General features: G+C 38.0%; 1 long non-coding RNA gene across 1 annotated transcript in view; it reads left to right on the forward strand.

Moving 5' to 3' along the window:
- Positions 1-12183, forward strand: part of LOC137852707 (uncharacterized) — a 32032-nt gene extending 19849 nt beyond the window's left edge. Inside the window, exon 2 of the long non-coding RNA XR_011093989.1 lies at positions 11542-12183. This is a non-coding gene — a long non-coding RNA (uncharacterized lncRNA). The remainder of the gene's footprint in view (positions 1-11541) is intronic.

Genomic DNA, 12183 nt, shown 5'->3' on the forward strand with positions numbered 1-12183 from the left:
GAAATTATGTGCGGGAGAAAAAAATCCCAACCCCTTGACTTGAAAGAAAATGTAGCAATACTTATCAAGCTCTCTCTCTCTTTCCTCTAGTATTTAGAAGGCTCAATTATATTTTCTTGTTGGCATTACAGTTCTTAATTATGCAGTTGTCTGTTTATTTTGAATAACTGAAAGACTGTGCCAGAAAAAGGAGCAGAGAAGGGAAACAGAGAGAAGGAGAGAGAAGGAAAAGATAGAATCTCATTACCTTTTGCAAACTGCTAATCATTGTAAATGGCCACAGAGGCCAGAGGAGATTGCAGAAAATTACTATCAAGCATGAAGGAATAAAAATACCCTAGACTATATTACAAAATAAATAAATAAATAAATAAATAGAATCTTCTTGCTACTAAAGCAACTAGACTGGAAACAGTAATGGAAATGAAGCACAGTAAGGGGTCCTGGCAAGTTCTGTAAACAAATAAATAAATAAATAAATAAATTGAGGTAAGAAATAGAGAAAGAAATAGATTTTATCATTTTGTGCTGAATATATTGGCAGAACCCATCTCTATATCAGAGTGCTCTTAATCTTTTATTAGCAGGCCTCTGTGAAGTCTTGTTTTTACTTGTCTTTAACGTCACCTTCCTGTGTCTTTGCCACCTTCTTTTGCTGGCTGTGAGCTGAAGGGGGAAGAGCAGCTCTGCTGTCCAAACAAGACAGTGGTGGGTGTCTCTGCTGAGTCAAAAGAGTAGAAGGCACACACACAGCCTTCTTGGAGAGGGCCATAGCGATTTCCAACTCTGGTTTTAACCTCTGCCTCAAACTACTAGCCTACAGCCATGCTCTCGAGGATGGATCGATGTCAGGGATAACAAAAGAGGCTTGGGCAGATGCAGATAGAAAGCTCCAGGCACTGGAACTAATATCAAGGTAGCAGCCTTTGCAGGCCCTGCTTCATGAATTCTTTACAGTGCTGGCTCTGGTGGTCCCCAAGCTTCTTAGGGTTTTATTGCTTATTTGGAAACCCAAGCTAAAACAGTGAAGCTACCAGATGAATTCTGTGCTAAATATTAGCACTGTAGCTAAGGAAGCCTTCTCTCTCAGAAATTACATCTATCTTAAAGAAGTCTTTGGATGGGAATATTGCTCCTAGAGTTCAAAAGAGACCTGCTGAATCAGAAGACTGTAATTTAGCATCTTGTATTTCATAAGGAAAAAAAAAAAAAAAAAGAACATCTCTGCAAAGCAAAAGAAAAATGAACTTCATTTTGCTAAAGAACGATTTAGAAAAAGAGGGTCAGATTGCTGAAAAAAAAATGTGTCCTGTGGTTGGGGATTCTTTTCCTGGCTGTGTTTTTGTCTTTTTATATTTACAGTTAGCATGCTCAGTAATTTCTTTTGTTTGGATTCTGTTCTTGAAAAGGCTAAACTGATATAAAATCATGCAAACAATTCTTGATGTCCTTAAATACACAGAATAAATATTTATATTAAAAAATCTGAAAACATACGTTAGCATTTTAGGTTAATGTTCAGCTAAGTTTCCAAAAGGAGTTCCTACAGTTTCACATCCAAACTCTTGTATGTACAGATTTTTTGTATGCATACAAAAACTAGAAATATCCAGGCACTTGGGTGCAATGGCAGGAGATTTTTTTTTTCTCTCTTTTTCTTTTTTCTCTTTTCTTTTTTCTTTTTTCTTTTTTTTTTTTTTCTTTTATGTTCAGAATTTATTTGATCAGTTTTCTTTTTTAAGAAGAAATTTCTTTAGTCAAAACCAGTGTTACCTGTTTTGACACAAAGTTTCAGCCAAATTAACATCTAACATGGACTCAGCTTACTTAAGGCATCAGTGGCTTACATAAGAATTTTTGCTCAGACTCTCTTTAGTGTCTGTACTAGCCTCATGATGGCGTCAAACCATGTAGATTCTGGATAATTCTCTGTCCTAAATCATGGATGTGCAAAACATGATTTAAAAAAATCCAAGTTTCTTTATTTACTTCCTCCTTCCATCCTGGAAGCACCCTTAATACTGCAGCCTCTCATGGTGGCTGGGTCTGGTGTAAGGAGCCTGGGATAGATGTATGAATGCTACCTTGTGGGTAGATGTGATAATCCTCTAGGTTGTCCTTCTGAATTTCTTTTCCCTATATTCTGTGCAGTGCTGAGCACTTCCCACTGGTGTTGGTGTCACACTGAATCTAGCCATGTTTAGCTGCTCATCACAATGAAGCTTCTTCAGTGAGAACATAAAAAAAGGATGTTTACTGATGACACATATGAGGCTTGTGCTTTCCATGGCAAGCTAAAGTTAAGTAAACACACCCGATACATGTATTTTATGTTATTATTTTATGCAATACAATCTTCTGACTTATGTCAGAAGACATAATGACAATCTTCTTCACAGAGAGAGTGGTTGCACACTGGAACAGGCTCCCCAGGGAAGTGGTCACTGCACCGAGCCTGACTGAATTTAAGAAGAGATTGGACTGTGCACTTAGTCACATGGTTTGAACTTTTGGGTAGACCTGTGCGGTGCCAAGAGTTGGATTTGATGATCCTTAAGGGTCCCTTCCAGCTCAGGATATTCTATGATTCTATGATTCTATGTTTTAGCAGCTACATGTTCCTGGAAGCAGGACCTGTTTCCAACAGCAGCATCAGGATCTTGACCAATTTTCTTGTGAGAACTAAATTCTCTTGTGAGGCCATTGAGGCCAGTGAGAAATGCATTGTGTGAACAATTTATTCTGTACCAGCTGGTTTAGCATAATGCTAGTTATAAATTTGATGGGTCTTGGGAAAGGGGTGAAGAGATTTACATGGAAAACTTAATTATAAAGAGTAAGGGAAGAAAAAACAATAAATTTGTTCTAATTCTCAAGTTTCTGTTTATGGGAAAAATGCTTATAGTGTAGAGAGATGGACATGTGAGTTTGTGTTACTTTTTATATCTGAGGCCAGTGGTTCAATCATTAGTCTTTCAGGAGATAGATGATACATGCTTATAATGGGAAGAAATTGAAAGTGAGAGGTTTCTGGGGAAAACCTTGTTTATCAAGCTGGGTTCTGCACTCTCCTTTGGGAACTGTTGGATCTGCACTGCCATTGTGGGACTTGGGATAAGTGCTTCCGTATACACTGGTTTAATGAAAACCAAAAGATATTCAGTCCTCAAGTGATGATCAGCTTTAGGTCAAGTTGAACAAATGCCAGATCTGACAGTTTCCTTTGGCTGATTTGGCTTTTCCTTAACCCAAATCTATTGGTTGTTTTGCTTAACAGAACATCCGAAAGCTCCTTGGACCCAGGTCAATAGCATACTTAAATGACTCTGTAGAGCATTTTCTAACCTGCATATCTTATATTTCCTTTTGCTTTTACTTTCTCATCCTGTTGTCCCTATTACATTCTGTGGTTCATTTCAGAAATGTGTCTGAAATGGAGTACAATTTACCAGTCCCCAAAAGAGTAAGGAAATGGAAAAAGTGTTACCCCATTGCAATTTTCTAGTTCTTCAACACCAATTGCAGTTCTGTGGCCTAACATCCTCTTTCCTGTGAAAAATAGGGGAAAAGAAAAAAATTAGAGCATTTGTAGGTGTCACCAAGCCATCACAAAGGTGCAATCTGCTGCTTCTTCTGACTCCTGCAATTCCTTCCTTCCTTCCTTCCTTCCTTCCTTCCTTCCTTCCTTCCTTCCTTCCTTCCTTCCTTCCTTCCTTCCTTCCTTCCTTCCTTCCTTCCTTCCTTCCTTCCTTCCTTCCTTCCTTCCCTTCCCTTCCCTTCCCTTCCCTTCCCTTCCCTTCCCTTCCCTTCCCTTCCCTTCCCTTCCCTTCCCTTCCCTTCCCTTCCCTTCCCTTCCCTTCCCTTCCCTTCCCTTCCCTTCCCTTCCCTTCCCTTCCCTTCCCTTCCCTTCCCTTCCCTTCCCTTCCCTTCCCTTCCCTTCCCTTCCCTTCCCTTCCCTTCCCTTCCCTTCCCTTCCCTTCCCTTCCCTTCCCTTCCCTTCCCTTCCCTTCCCTTCCCTTCCCTTCCCTTCCCTTCCCTTCCCTTCCCTTCCCTTCCCTTCCCTTCCCTTCCCTTCCCTTCCCTTTCCCTTTCCCTTTCCCTTTCCCTTTCCCTTTCCCTTTCCCTTTCCCTTTCCCTTTCCCTTTCCCTTTCCCTTTCCCTTTCCCTTTCCCTTTCCCTTTCCCTTTCCCTTTCCCTTTCCCTTTCCCTTTCCCTTTCCCTTTCCCTTTCCCTTTCCCTTTCCCTTTCCCTTTCCCTTTCCCTTTCCCTTTCCCTTTCCCTTTCCCTTTCCCTTTCCCTTTCCCTTTCCCTTTCCCTTTCCCTTTCCCTTTCCCTTTCCCTTTCCCTTTCCCTTTCCCTTTCCCTTTCCCTTTCCCTTTTTTATTCTCTTTGCAGCTGGCTGAACAGCTATTAGTTTCTTGGTTTTTGTTGGTACAGATTCACTTTTACATCTTGAAATGCCTCCCACTTCTGTTCTCATGTACCCTGTACACAGGTTGTTACATGTGTACACACATGTAACACAGCTCACCAACCAATGTAACATGGCAAAAGTCAGTAAATAGATCTAGGCAAAATACCCTGCTCTTCTTACTAGGAGAATGTCAAGTAACTACAGCCCCACTGCCAATGATGAGCAGGTTGTTTTCCAGTGTGTTGAAGTTTCCTTAAAGCAGTGCTGTGACTTTGTTTTGGAGAGGTAAGACCCATGCCCTATGCAGTTGACCATCTCAGAGTCACCACGCATATTTAAATAGTGATATATTAAGCTGCAGATGATAACATGAGCACTGAGTAGTTCAAATTTAGTTTTTATTTTAATCATCACACAGCTCATTACAGATCACCTTGGATACAACTGATGTTTTCCATGAACTAGTTATTTAACAGTAATCTTTCTTTATTTTACATATCTCAAGTTTCAAGATATTTTTCTAAAAATCTGTTTCCCAAGAGAAGTCCTGCTGAAGAGATGTGCAGCCTTGCCAAAGATCTGCTTTATGTAAATCTCAAACTAACAAATCAGCCTCAATATTTCAGATCTGATACCTACTTACCTTAAATATATATATATATATATATATATATATATATATAAAAAAGTTGGCATTCAGGAAGTTTACATTCTGACATGGTGCAGAGTACTACAATGCAGCGTGACTTTCCCTTAACCCTTCCAAAACGTCACTCTTTTCCTTCCAGACTGGAAGCTTTCCACCAGTAGTAGTAATGTGGGCTAAGTATGTTTGTGTTAGACCATTCAAGAGTAGAATAGAAATATTATGATAGCAGAAACAGAGTGGTGTGTTCCTTGGCACAGATACCCAGAGATATATTTAAAGAGCTTAGGCTCAGATGCCTATTCTATATTTTGGGAGACTGTGCCCACAATGTGTATATAGGGGTGACCTGTCACAGTGCTGTTGGGCTGCTTGCAGTGGTATCACTAGATAAAAGTGTGATACAAGATACAGTGAGGCTTGGTTGAGCTAAGCCAGTGAAGCACTGAGCTTTGCACACAATGAAGTTACTGTACTGATGGCTTATGACATCTCTTTCACACAGGAATTTATAACTGAACTTGCATCACCAACTGGAAAACTAAGTCTTTTTCATTATATTTCTCTCCAAGAGGGTCCCCTGCATGAACCCTAGTCTGAGCCTTATGTTTTCCTTGTTATTTCCCCCTTTAATTTCTTACCCTGCCACACTTATAGACAGTGCTATTGTTGACAAGACAGAGTAAATTTGGCTCTCTGCATCGTGCAGGTCAGTTCATTTGGTTGTCTGGAGAAACTGAGCAATCCCCAAGCTCTCTGGCACATAGAGAAAAGGAAACCATGGTCAACAATCGAACTCTTTTCTGCCAAATTGCAGTTCAGATCAGTACCGTTAGTTTGCCAGGAGGTTCAGACATGCCTTGCTGGGAAAAGAAAAGGCAAAATATGAACTTGTTCAATTTCCAAATCTATTTGAGAACTATATTGAGTAAATCCGAATTGCTGTTTCATCTAATTATCCTGATAAACAATGAAGAATGAAAAGTCCAATGGCAACAAAAGATATGGATGTATCCCAGAAAGATGAAGTGAAACATGGATAAAAGAATGTAGTAATTAAACAATATAACATTACGCTACTATATTTAGATTTATTGTTTTTTTTTCCAGCAGCTAGCAAGAGACAAAATGTGTTCTTGATAGACCAAATCCAAGGCTTAAAAATGAGATGGACTTTACAGAAAAGGTTTTGTTCAAGTGAGATTAGGAAGGTTAGATGTTGTAGTCATTGTTGTTTTTTTCTCCCTAATGGTGTTTTAGGTAACTAGACTACTTGTTGGAAAACAGCATATGAACATAGCTGAACTGGTGATTAGAGAGTTCACATACTTCAGTCAAACTCTAGTGAACCTTCATCCTGACAGCTTCACTAGAGAAATGAACTACTGGCACTTCTCTAAAAGATAAACCCATTTTCTTTCTGAGTGTTGGTATTATCTGTTAATATTCTGCTCCATATTAAAAACAAATATACATCAGCCCAGATTCCATAGCACCATCTTTCTAAGAGTATTTCTTCCATGCAAACTATTTTTAAACACTGATTTTAAGTCAGTCTTGAGATTTTGTGGTGTGTCAAGGTGACTTTTAAGATTATGTGTTGGTTTCTCAGGGAGGTGCATAATGCCCAGTGGTGTTATACCAATAGTTTGTAAAGTATGTGTTGTATGAAGAAGTATTGTACATATGTAGCCCCAAGTGTGATGTGTGCTTCAGTATGATGTGACTCAGAAAGATGGAGCATTACAGACTTTCTTCCCCCACTTTGATCTTCTTCCCCTGTTTCCTTTATGCCTCTTTTGTACCATAGGACCTTATTCCTATTCCCTTTCACTCGGCTTCACTAGCCTGGTAATCAGCCAGAGAATATCAGAGGCAATCTAAATCAAGAAGGCCAGATTGGAAATGTAGAGTAAAACCAGTCTGGGACCTAAACAGAGGGTAGAGGGCAAAAGAAACCCAGCTCTTCTGAGCTTGATGAAAAACACAAATTGGAAGCTTCTGTCCTTTGGCACCTAAGTGATGAGACAAAATCTTCCTCAGGGAAATTAAATTATAATACCAGGATTTTGTTTTTGTAATCTGTAATATTTTGATATATGTCTTCCTGTTATGTTAAAACACAAACAACGATTACTGCTCCTTTATGAAATTCAGACTTAGAATCCCAGGCATGTTTATGGCCCAAATGAAGTAGGTTGGTATGTAATGCCATTTTATACTGTAAGTATAGTAGAAAAAAATATGATACAAGACACTGATACTATCTCCATCAGCATAGTAGACGTGTCAGTGAGCAATGATGTTCTGAAATAAGGGTGAGTATTCTTCTTTGGAAACACAGTGCAGCAGCAAGGTCTGTACTGAAAAGTGAATAGTGCATCAAAGACATGGATCAGTCTCACAATAAAAGTTGTGCTCATATAACTTTGTGTGAGATGAGTGACTCAATCTTGTTGGATTTTCTATTTTTCATTTGAAAGTTTTCCTTTTTGTACTCAGGAAATCCGAAGGGGGTGTTCAGAAATACAGGTGCACAATATACCATTGAAACACGGTGTATGAAATATTCATTTATAATTTCTACTTATAATCTGGCATGATAAAAAGAAATCACATTTATGTGTGCCAATCTTGTCTTGATCCATCTTTTACCAGACAATTACATCTGAGAGAACCAAAATTTGCAAAGTACGCTTCAGTACCCCTAAAGGAGAGTTACAGAGCTGGCAAAACATATAGGGGAAGTCACTGATATTATTTTAGAAAAATATAATTTTAGCTACCATGTCACAGTTCTCAGTGGCTACAACTGACACTCTACATGGAGTATAGAAGGATAAACTAGCATTTATCTGTTGGTTACACCTCATTTATAGATTCAAACAGGTTCCAAATTAGCTATAAGCTAAATAAGTGCTTGCCTTTCCTGTTCGTGAGACACACTACACATTTAAATAAACATGTGACCTACAGTTTTACAATGACAGAAATTTTACCATAGATGGATAGTTAGATAAATTAATTGATTTAGAAACAATTATGGAATAGATCTGGATTTAGTAAACAAATATGTTGAAGACAGGTAATGTCCCACATTCGTTAAAACAAAGACAATTTAAATTATTTTGAACATTAGAAGCAAACCAAGTGTTCAGACAGTACCCATGAAAAGCCAAGTCAGACAATAATTCAGTAGGGTATGTCTTAAACCCAGATATGATAGATGTACTGTGGGGACAAAGAGACAACTTCCAGCCCTTATAAAATGTTAAACATCAATAAGATTAGGAAAGTTAGGCAAACAATAATAACATGAGCCATTTCTTTTCCTTCCATTTGATAAAAAAGCAATAAGAACCTAGGAAATCAACCTCAGTTTCATAGTTACTAATAAACTGTTGTTTTTTTATTAAATGTTCTTTTATCTAATTTCTTTCTATTCAGTTAATCATTTAAACTAGATACAGCTGGTAATAGTAGCCAGTTCATGAAAAGATAATCTGATAATCTACACATCACCATGTCAGTTTTGCTCAAATATGTGTCTATCCAACATGATGGTGACCTTCCATGCTGTGTATCTGCCTAGGTATAATTTAGAACTAGAATAGTATCATAGACTCATCTCTGAGCATATCCAAGGACTTATTTCTTTTAATTCATCCAGTACAATTCCCTTTGACAATCTACAAGTTTTTCAGTAGAGTTACACATTGGTGAGATTTACCCATATCAGATTTTTTTTTTCCCATGCATGTCAAAAGAAATACACTTACCTTTTTGAAGCATCATTTTCATAGATAAGGTTAATACTAATTTAATTTCCTTTAACAGTAATCTAGATTAAAAGTCTTCAAATAAACAAAGAATCAAAGAGGCTTATTATGAAATCCAGTCACATTCCTGCTGATTCAGCTGTACAGTTTTATGATATGATGGGTAGTTAGCAATATTGCTTTGGTTTTGTTCATACTATTAGTCTGGGGAGAAAGTCACTTTCCTTAACTTGGCTGAATTATTGGAGCAACCAGCAAAAGTTTGAACTACAATACCCACTGTCCACAATCACTTGGTCAGGAAGGAATGTACATATCTGGATATATCTATGCAGACGTAGCTGGGTATCTATATAACTATATATATATATATAGTTATATCGCTATAGAGATATACCTGTAAATATCTATATCAATCTGAATCTGGATTCAGAGCCATGGCTTTGTTCACTGGACCAGGAGAAGGATCAGGATCTTCAACAACTTCACTTAGAAAAGAAAATAATTCATGATGTGAAAAGGCTTAAATTTACTGCTTTCTGATCCCTTGCTTGTCATCAGTTACTGTGATGCCTTTCAATAAGGAAGGTAAGTCAGGTGAAAGTCAGATCCCTTTCCTAGGAAATCCAGTTCCCATGAAACAAGAGTCCCCAATGGTGACACTCCCAGTGTGCTGTGGGGCCTCCAGTGAATGTGATATGGGCTAACCAAGAAGTCAATCAACTTTAGATAGCAAACAAGCTAAGTGGAAACAGTTATCTTGAAGCAGTGTTTTAAGTGTAGTGGGTTTCATGAAAGGGGTGCAAATCTCAAGATAAAAGTGAAGATCAGGAGTTCATACTCTCATTAAAATCTTATTTCAGCCTCTGACTGAGCACTTTTCATTGCAGTTTCTATTCATCTCTCTCTTTCCCTCTCAGCAACTTATCGCAGTAATCAGCACGAAGCCTATGGGACTGCAGACACGATTTTTTGGATTCTGAATAACAGCTGATAACTGTAATGTGCCAATCTAATAACGATGTAAGATCTACTTCAGGGACTTTTAAATAGCATCTCAGGACTGTGCAGCATCAGGTTATTAAGCCTGAACAAAAAACAAACAAACAAACACACCAAAACAAAACAAAACAAAACAAAACAAAAAACCCACAACTTATTGAGTCAGACTATAGAAAGTAGATATTTTTCCATTCTTCATGCATGCACATAGCACCATCGTCCACACTAACTGGAGTTGTGCATGTAGATATGACTTCAGAAGTGACTGCTTGCTGTATGGCTCTGTTAAGTTATTTATAATGCTGGAAAATGGAAATCCTTGCAACTTTCACTAACAGGCTATAGTTTTCACTCTCCTTAAACTAAATGCCTCAAAGCAGTGAATTATTTATTTAGTATGGATTTGTCAAAGAAATGGTGGGCTTAAAAACGTTGAAGGGACAGAGTTGCCGTATAGAAACAGAATAATGTTTAAAGAATTATTGGTGCAAAACAACCCTAAAGCATATCTAGCCTAATATACACATCTGGCTTAGCAAATATACGCACAGATACAATTATAATGAGTTCTGCACATTTTCCAGATATATGCTCTCTCCTCCCTCCCTTCTCTAATTTGCTTGAGTGGCATCTTCTCCGTGTTGAAAAATACCCGATCAATGTAAACTTAAGTCTGGCTTTCTAGCTGAAACCCTCAGGCCTCAGATAGCTACTTCCATGTCTCTCCTGAATACAGTTTCATCTTGTCATTACAGAACTGCAGTGCTTCTCTCTTACTGTTCTTGTCCTCCAGTGTTGTGAAGAACAATGGTAAAAATGCCAGATGCTTCTGATGGGAATGCAAACAGTCCTTTGAGCCTGCTCTCTTCCAAGTTTTAATGGCTCCAACCCATAAATAACATATATAAAATAGATACTATTTTTTCTTGAAAGTTGCTCCACTGCAAGACATATCTGTCAGGCCGCAACTAGGGCAGGCTGTCACAAAGAGCCGCATACAAAGTAAGACATTTAGAAAGCCTATAAGACAGAGAGCCCAGTCCCTCAGCCACAGGAAGCAATCCTGCACTTACCCTCCAAGAAAAAAACACAACTTTATTATCTCATTCTGTGTGTGTGATGAAGTAATAGTATTTTAGATCCCCTGCTCACTGCCTTCCCCTGAAAAATGATGTTACTCAATAGAGCTGATAAAGAGAGAGAACAATACAAAGGTTTATTGTATTTTTATAATTTTTTGTTTTGTTGTTTTTTTTTGTTGTTTTTTGTCACTGAGCAGTTGAAGTAGGCTCCCTCTGAACCCCAGCTGGCTGCTCTGTGTTCACATTTCTCTCCCACAATCTGAGTGACTTAGTTTCCCTTTCCAGTCCTTACCTTTTGAATTTATTAGGTCTGCTTTCTTTGAAAATGACTGTGGTTTGGTGTTGCTGAGCCACCAAAAATAGCATTGCTTGACCTTCACTGGAGCTCACTGGCTGGTTACCAAGATAGAGCCTATTACCTTCCATGACTTGCATTGTGTGGGAAGTCAGAAACACTTTAAATTTTGAACTAGTCATAATGATGACTCAATTATTACTGCTTGGAGCAAAAAGTCAGTTTTGCAAGGCCATTCCTAAGGAGAAAAATTAAATTGTTTATTCTGTGAGTGCATTTGCATCCATTCCATATTCAACTCAACTAAACATTTATTTTCATAGGTATATTATCAGATGACTGTTATTTTGAGTTCCCCTTTTGTCCAACAAAATGTGGATTTCATAAAGAGACTGAAGAATAAACATTTTGAGATAAGTATCATTTGGATATTTTTGAGTCAAAATGAGCAAAAACCTTTGAAGGCATTTCGTGGGGCCCAGCTGTATCTTCTAATTGTTCACATGAAAGATTGTATATGTGGGAGTTTTATGTTAAGAGTATTTACAGCATTAAATGACATTTAATATATTAAGTAACTGTATGTGATCCATGAAGTATTACTTAAAATATTCATATCTCTTTGGTAACCTCTTTTGTTGGTCAGTGCAAAATAGTTTTCAACAAACTAATATTTTCCTCAAGAACTTATCTAGCATTCTGCAGACATGGTACGTGACATTTGTTAGTAAAAGATACACATATTTGTAAAGCAAAAGCTGGGCAATCTGAGAAATGGGGAGTAAGAAAGTCTCCATTTCAGCCAAAGTAAGTGTTGTGGTTTAACCCAGCAGTCAGCTAGGCACCACACAGCTGTTCGCTCACTTCCCCTCAATGGGACGTGGGAGAATGCCAAAAAAAGGTAAAAAAGACAGTACTTTCAAGTTAAGATAACAACAGTTTAATAACAAAGGAAAACATAAAAA

The sequence above is a fragment of the Anas acuta genome, chromosome 2, assembly GCF_963932015.1.
Source record: "Anas acuta chromosome 2, bAnaAcu1.1, whole genome shotgun sequence".
Taxonomy (NCBI): Eukaryota; Metazoa; Chordata; class Aves; order Anseriformes; family Anatidae; genus Anas; species Anas acuta.